The 8,366-nt window shown below is 35.9% G+C and overlaps 1 protein-coding gene and 1 long non-coding RNA gene across 3 annotated transcripts in view; one reads left to right on the forward strand and one right to left on the reverse strand.

Moving 5' to 3' along the window:
• Nucleotides 1–8,366, forward strand: part of LOC107671862 (inactive dipeptidyl peptidase 10-like) — a 59,217-nt gene that overhangs the window by 12,838 nt on the left and 38,013 nt on the right. The gene's annotated exons all lie outside the window — the stretch shown is intronic.
• Nucleotides 1,225–3,033, reverse strand: LOC107671864 (uncharacterized). The gene is made up of 3 exons (XR_001632261.1): nt 2,992–3,033; nt 1,712–1,894; nt 1,225–1,575 (listed from the first exon to the last, which is right to left on the reverse strand). It is a non-coding gene; the product is annotated as an uncharacterized LOC107671864 (long non-coding RNA).

Consider the following 8,366-nt stretch of genomic DNA (forward strand, 5'->3'; position numbering starts at 1 on the left):
CACTCCTAAGAGCACATTGTAAACTTCAAGAGTGCAATAGTCCATTCTTGAAGTCCATCAACAAATGTGACTTTATTAAAAAAACATCTCAAGCCCATTTATATTTGTATTCAGCGGTTGGTGCTTAAATTGCAGTGATTAGTCAGACAATTTGCGTGCAGTGACATCTTTCAAAATGAATTGTGGGAATTAGCTTCCTTTCATTACCACAGTAAAGACAAAATGTAGAGCCGTCACACAGTACAACGCTTGCTTGTATTCGGGGATGACTTCTCTAAATCATTTAATTGTCTAATGAGGATTGGGTCACACTTTACATTATAGTGTTGAAATGTAATTATATAAGCAGTCACTGGGTAAAATGAATTACATTTACTTAAAGGTGAAGTGTGTCATTTTTTTTCAATGTTAAAATTCTCATTCTCATTTTTTCAGCTTAATATGCAGAGACTTTAAGTATGGAGAATGTTTAGTTATTATTTTAGCAAATTTGCATTTGCTCTGGCTCTGAACTGATAGGTAACAACCACTTTTTACCATCCAATCAATTCCTCATGTATAAAATCAAGCCCTGATATAATCTTACACTCTTAAATAAATAAAAGAAAGTAGAATTAAAATATATAAAATATATAAAATTTATATTATAAATGTATATATAAATGTATAAAATGCAATATACACTGCCATTCAAAAGTTTGGGATAAAAAAGAAACCAAAATGAATACTGAATAAGGACTCATTAAATTGATTAAAAGTCACAGTAAGAATGTTTTCAGCACTGATCATTATAAGAACTAGCATTAATAATTGAGCACCAATAGTAAGCAGAATTTATTTTTAAAAGATCATGTGACACTGAAGACTGGAGTAATATGCTGAAAATTTAGCGTTGCTATCACATGAATAAATGACAATCTAAAATATTTTACAATAGAAAACAGTTATTTTGAATTATAATATTTGACAATATTATTTTTTACTGTATTTTTTAATACATAAGACACTTCTTTTAAAATATGTAAAAAGAACTTAATTATTCCAAGTGTTTGTTTATATATATATATATATATATATATATAATTGAGATTTTATATATTTTTTGTACAATATCATTTATGTATTTCATCATGTTTTTCCATTTCATTTTATGATGTGTAAATCCGACACAAAAACAAACTGTTTCAGAGACTTCAAGTCACATTAGCTCATAAATGTGTCATCCTTGTTTACTCATAGTCATATTTGACATGTATGATTCAGTCTGTGGCATGCTGAACACCAACTCTGAGATGTTTTCCTGTCTGTAGCTAGAATGAGGGAGACAGGTTTGCGGGGGCGTGCTCCATCCACAGGGTCCTTTGTGAAGCTGAGGACCTGTGGGCTGTTTGAAAAGTGAAGGAGGGCGGTAAGACTTTCTGACGAAAGCTATGAAAGCACACAGAGGCGGCACTGCCGACACTGTCATGACTCTGGACCAGAGCTGCTCTGTGGATGGATAATGAAAGGTCCGTAGGTGCCTTTTCTCCACCTCCTCGTGTTATGGCATCCTTCCCATCCGGCCAGCGACAGCTTCTGCGGGAGCAATATAAAAGAGTGCCATAGCAACATAGTGCAACTCGATATCAACAACAGGGATTAAAAATGTGAAAAAATGATAGAATTCAATATTCAAAAAATGTAATTTAGAGGAGAAATCGTGTTACGTTACATTTGCTGGTGTCATGGAGTTGCACACGGGGGTTACAGTTTGTAGGCTGTCCTGGAATAGGCTAGCGTTTTTGGGTTGGATAATGTCACGGAAGTTGAGCATATGGAGTTCACCATATGCTTGGCACCAGTGTGTTGAACTCACATCAAGAGCAGGTCATTATGACTGCTGTAGGTTAGTACACTGTTAGAGACAGAATGTTTCAGTTTGATCTTGTTTTTAATGCTGTTAAAGATGAAGCGTGTCATTTAAAAAAAAAATACTTTCTCTTCTTCAAGGCTAAAACAACTTTGGTTGATTCCCCACAACACTGTCTGTCTGCAGGGTTAAGTTTTGAATTTTGAAGTTTCGTATGCATGTATGTTTGTTTGCTTGTTTATTTATATATTCTCAGTATTTCATTGTTCTATGAATATAATTGAATTTTCACTGTATGACTGTTATTTTTAGTTTACTTTATTTTGCTTCTTGTTGGGACTATCTGTCTAGGGCTATTATGTTTTTAATTTTTTTGTTTATTTATTTTGTCCTTTTAACTTTGTTTAGATTGCATTGTATGACTATTATTATAACTATTATTATAGTAACTAAAAACTAGACATTTTTTATTTTTGGATTCATAGGAAAATTATTTTAGTTTAGGTTTTTCCAATTAGACTATATTGCTTTTTTTTTTTTCTAATATGTTTTCTTAACAAAAAGGTATTAGTTTAGTTTTCGTTATTATTTCGTAAAGTATTTCGTCATTAACACTGTCCAGTCAATGTAGCCTTATTAAACTTCTTTGAAAACAGTCATTTATTATTATTTTACGTTTGGTAGCAGTAGTAGCGCAGAAATTGTGTACGGCACTTCATCTTTACAAAACATAAGAACTTCACATAAACATCAGACATGTTCGCTCGTGAAAGTGCACACGAACAAATGTAACAGTAAAAAAATGTAATTGCATGTGAAAGCTCTGTCCCGAACGGGAAAATCCGAGAAAATCTGAGAAACGTCTTGCATAATTAAGTTTCTGGTGCTCCTGGAATACAGTTTCCGGTTTATCTATGTTCACTTTCTCCACGCAGGTGAATGTATCAGGATATTGCAAGACCTTATGTGAGAAACAATTGCGCAGCCAACTTCAGTTTTGTCTTTAAATTTCCGTTTTTGCGGTAGCTCTATCTCTGAAAGTGTAATTAGCTGGTTAAGTGAATTTGCTTATTGTAGAGTTAACAAAGGTTAAGGTACATTGTAATGTTCGAAGCGGATGTCAACAAAGTCGTACGACATACCTTCACGCTGTGGAAATGCAAACGCAAGACAGAAGACAACCAATGCAGCGCTGAAAATGGGCGGAGCGACATAAGGTCTATAGAAGCTCCATAATACAACTGTTCAAATCTGTGCTGCTGTTTTCTTTTCCGTAACTTCTGGTAAAGGTGGGTTTTGAATTGTGTGTGTGAGAGAGATGTTAGGCATAACAACAGCAATTATTTCCTGCCAGCAATCAGTGTGGTGCTGGAGTTGATTAAATTATGTCTGTCTTAACCCTTTCGCACGTGAGTTTAAAATATTCTAGCTGAGCCCCCAGCGTGAGTTTTTTTAGGCGACCGTTAAAACAATGAATATCTGTGATAATATGACAAGCACTTAGCGCATCCGATCTGGCTCCGCGCCAGCCAAAGCGCGAAAGCGGATTTAAATTCAGCAGTTGATGACGTGACGCACTGAAAGTTCTAATCACACCGGTGTGATCGTACGTTTCAGGGACCAGCCAAGTCTGATCACACTGGTGTGATCGTATGCATTAAAGGGTTAATTTTGTGTTCCCTGATATGCTTGTCTTTTTTTTTACTCTCATAGTGACTGTAGACACGGACATTACAATGTACAAAGGACCACAGTTTCAGCTAAAAATCTTCTTTACTGTTCTACTAAAAAAAAAAGGCACCTACATCGATGGGATGAGGTTAATAAATTAACAGCAAATTTCATTTTTGGGTAAATTATCCCTTTAATTAATGAATGAATTAATTAATTAATACATTTTGTTACAAATACTGTAAAGTAATTTTATAGTATTTTATCCCCTTTAATGTGGGTTGTTTGAAAAAATCTTTCAAAGAAGAAGAAAGAGTTGCTGTCAGTAAAGTGAATGGACTTTTTATCCTTTGCCCCCTGGAGATGTTTTCTAATTGAAACAGCTTTGTACAGCAAAACAAACCATCTGTGTTCAATGCTTGTTATCATTCAGTATGTGTCATTCAGTATGGTGTCTGTTCAACTATTTTAAGGACATTCAACAATTTAATGCTCCTCATTTATCAATAGCTAACACATTGACAGAATAACGCATTTAGGGGCACATTTTATGGATATCGGCTATGGCTCCATCCATTCAGTCAGCATCAGTCATCACAATTAGACATGGCGTGGCTTCAATGTAATGAATTTGTCAATATTCATTTCATATGCATCCATTTACCAGTCGTAGCTGATATTTATTGGAATGCAGGTCATTTGTTTGCCCTCTGGGTTTTGAAAGTCTGCCTTCCAGTTTGCTTAACAGGATTCCGCCATATGTTCCAGAATTATGCAAAGCTCAGATGCATCTTATTAGCTCTGTGATTTGGCTCAAAGTGATTTTTCATCATGGCCAAACACTGTAGTTCAGAGGTTCCCTTGAGTCTCATTTATGAATCCCTAGAGAGCAGAGTGAAAAATTGCTTAATTTAATGTTTTCCAGCTGGAATGGCAAACATCAGTAAAGTGCGACACTCGGACATCAGTGAGATGTATGCGTTTACTTCTAATTTTCTGACAACAATGTAACAAAAACAGTTACATTCAAAAGCAATTTTGATTAGGTATTTGAAATTATTCGTTTTTTTTACAGTTCATTCTAAGCATTCCACAATCTCATGGCAGTAGGTAACTATTTTACATTTGACGAATTGGCTAATACCTTTTAGTTTTTGTTTGAATCACATTAGGACTTCAATCAGCGCCTTGTAAAATAGTTTTCTCATGGAATCCAGATCATAAGAAATGGCAGCCTGTTAAAATAAAAAATGAATAGTTAATAATGTTCTTGTGACATTAATACAGTTTTGCACATTTCAATTTGTAAGATGTCTGCTAAAGATCTGGAGATCTGGAAAACATCTGCTGTGTAAATACATCTGATAAACATCTTAGAAAGAGCAGTTTTACGAACATTCTAAACAATAAACATCTTACAGACATCTTCTAGATGTCTATTTGACATCTGACAGGAGACGTCAGACGTAGGCTATTGCAGATGAGCAAACACTCTAAAAAATACATCTTGCAGATGTAAATGCATACATCAAATAGACGTCTCCAAGATGTTTGTGTGCTATCAGGGTTGTTGCTTTTCGCATAATTTCGTACCCGCTCACCAAATTTACAAAAGAGGTTTGCAAGGGGAAAAACACTGGCCATTTGACACTCAAGGTAAAAAAACTTACGTAAAGTATATGTTAAATAAGTTTTCATTTAATCAGTTTTGTTTGAATCTCATTATATTGATATTAACTAGATATCGTTGTCAGCAACTCCCATTGATAAACCTGTATCTGTTAACGGAAAATAAATGCCCTCTTATAAACCCAAAGAATCACAGGTCACCCTTCCTTCTACCCAGGTTTTTGGTTTTCTACTAGGAAAATCTTCACATATGACAACACTGCTCTCAGAACTGCGAGATGTTAATTATTTCCCGCTGGAGCTCCCCTCACTTCCATTGGTATCGATCTCCTCTGCTAGTTCTGAGGTGTTTGGTACGTTAAGATTTTTCTAACGTGATGTACATTATCGAACCTCTAGACATGTTTCTTTCCCTCTCCTATAGCACGAGAGCATCTCTGATGAGATTGTTGCCCACGTAAAAGCCTTGCTTTCTGCATTGCAGGAGTGGCACAATATATGTGACTGACAGCTTTGTAGAGGCGCTGCTCTGTGAACTGAGCGCTTGAGTGGAATACAATGAGAAATCTGTCTGCTTGGGACTCTGCCCGGCCGAAAATGTGTCACTTTGACACCAGTGCCAGGTTTTTTGAAGGCCAGCCTCTGTCACTTTTCTCGATGGCTCTATTTGTCACCTCTCTTTTCACTATGGCTCTCAGAATCATAAAACTCTTGATCTGGAATATGGGGTTTTAAAGACCATTGTCTATAATATAGAGAATTAATCATGCAATTTGATTTAAAGGGTTAGTTCACCCAAAAATGAAAATTCTGTCATTGATTACTCACCCTAATCCAAACTCGTAAGACCTTCGTTCATCTTTGGAACACAAATTAAGATATTTTGGATGAAATCCGAGAGCTTTCTGACCCTGCATAGACAGCAAGCAACTACCACGTTTAAGGCTCAGAAAGGTAGTAAGGACATTGTTAAAATAGTCCATTTTCCTGTGGCTCCTTCTTCAGCAGCATCACACGCATGCGTCATGGTACTCTCGTGAACACACGTCAAAGACTGACACGGATGAGAAGAAATTGTTGAAAAAAGTCGTTATTTTTGTTTTCTTTGCACACAAAAGTATTCTCGTAGCTTCATACAATTACGGTTGAACCACTGATATTTTAACAATGTCCTACTACCTTTCAGGGCCTTAAACGTTTCAGCTGTGTTGCTGTCCTTTTTCCCCGCATTCCTGGTACGGTATTTCATTCACTTGATTATCCAAAAAAGGCAGTGCCATATAATTCAATTAAATACAAAATAGTAGTAGTTTTGGCAGAATTTTAATATATTTATTGTTATTATTATTGTGATTAACTGTTATCTTTAAAATTGGTCATATCTATGACTTATCTATAGGTTAAGACAGCACTGCATCCCCCAGATGAGGAATTCTCTCCCAATATAACATGCATTAACATACAAGTCTGATTATACTCTCTCATCTGTAATGCAGGGTTCTCCCCTGTTTCCCAAAACAGTCGTCCTAATTGGGAGTGCAGTATCATTTCAGAGCTCAGGGGACCTGTGGGAACCGAGCTGATGAAGCTTTAACACAGAAAGTACTGGGCTCTCGGCCCTTAATGAGAGAGACGCATTTGAAAGGAAAACAGTGTCAGTCTTGTACTCAACAGTGTGAACAAATGACATTAATTGTGTTGTTGTGGCTGCCACCATAACTATATAGGGGTGTGTGAGTGGGTCACAAGCTTATAAAGCAAAATCAACATCAGCTTAATCAGTATTTTGTCTTGTTTTCCAGTTTATTTTTCCTACCCAACTGTGCAAATTGTGTTTGACCTTACTAAATGATGTCACATTTATGCTTAATACAATGCTTAAAACAATTTTCCAGTTAAGAAAAATAGGCTTAATCCAAGATACATTTTTGTAAGACTTTTTTATGCGGTTTTGCAATCACTCTTTATCAAACGCGTCTTTGCTGAATAAAAGAATACATTTCTTTAAAATAAAAAAATAAAAAAGCTCAATGACCCCAAACTTTTGAACGGTGCATTTTTATTGGAAAACAAGAAGTTTATTTTTTTTCCAGTGTTTTACCCTGATCTGAGACCATTATTGGTTCACATAATGAGTAAATTCAGCTTGAGCTGATTGTGGGGAATGACTTTCAGAAGCGCAAGTATTATAGATTTGTGGAATCTGAAAAGAGGCCAGTTTTGTTCTTTTTTTTTATCCTGCTGCACGAGTGCAAATAGATTTATTAGACACTATCAGCAGCTGTTTTAATTGTGTGGAGCAGCCAGTAAGACCTATTAATAATGAGCCTCTGGCAAGAATCCATGCTGGCAACCTCTGAAGCTTTTGAAGTTATCTTTTTGTTTCACAACAATGAACAGCATCCAAGAACTCAGAGGCTCTAATTAGACTTTCTGAAGCTGTGAATTTAGGCCACAGAAACAGACCTGCTAATTTCCATTTGTATATGTTTGAAAATATTAATGATCGTCAGCACTTTAATATTGAAGTTTGTGAAAGCTATATTTGTGCCTCTAATAATTGTTACCAAACAGGTTTTCCAAACATACTACAATACTAGTGTGCTGCTTATACCGCACAGTGTACACTAAATACTGCCTACTAAATACTGCCTACTTTGTGAAATGGTATGAATTTGGAAGGGCATACTAGTAGCATAAGCTTATTTCCACAATATAAAAGATATGACTGAAATAGTAAGAGTAGTATGCTAGTGTGCTATTCTGAATTCAGCCATAGAACATTAAGATGACTTATTGTATTTACCAAAATTGTCAATATATAGAGTACACTGCATTGAATACTGTATCCCACAATGCAATGCGCCCAACTTGACTTTCACTTTCCAGTGTGAAGAATGGACCAGAAGTATTAAACATGAAAAGTGATGAGGTTAAGTGACGCTGTAGCATATTATAGTTTTAAATGTGTAAAATGGAATAATGTTTGTTCTTTCACTTATTATATTTTACCAATTTTATGAAAGTAGGCATTATACACCATAGCGGTAGAATAGTGTACACAGAGTTATCAGCCAGTCAGAAGGTGTTTAGGTGAGATATGGCAGGCAGTCAGCTCTCGTGGTGCTCTTTTTGTTCTGAGACAGCTGAGGTTAAGGAGTCTGCCAGGATGCTGGCTGGTAAAGTTATGAGTCAGCCCCCCCCCCCCCCTCGCCCC

The sequence above is a fragment of the Sinocyclocheilus anshuiensis genome, unplaced genomic scaffold (assembly GCF_001515605.1).
Source record: "Sinocyclocheilus anshuiensis isolate Anshui unplaced genomic scaffold, SAMN03320099.WGS_v1.1 scaffold1089, whole genome shotgun sequence".
In the NCBI taxonomy this organism is placed as follows: Eukaryota; Metazoa; Chordata; class Actinopteri; order Cypriniformes; family Cyprinidae; genus Sinocyclocheilus; species Sinocyclocheilus anshuiensis.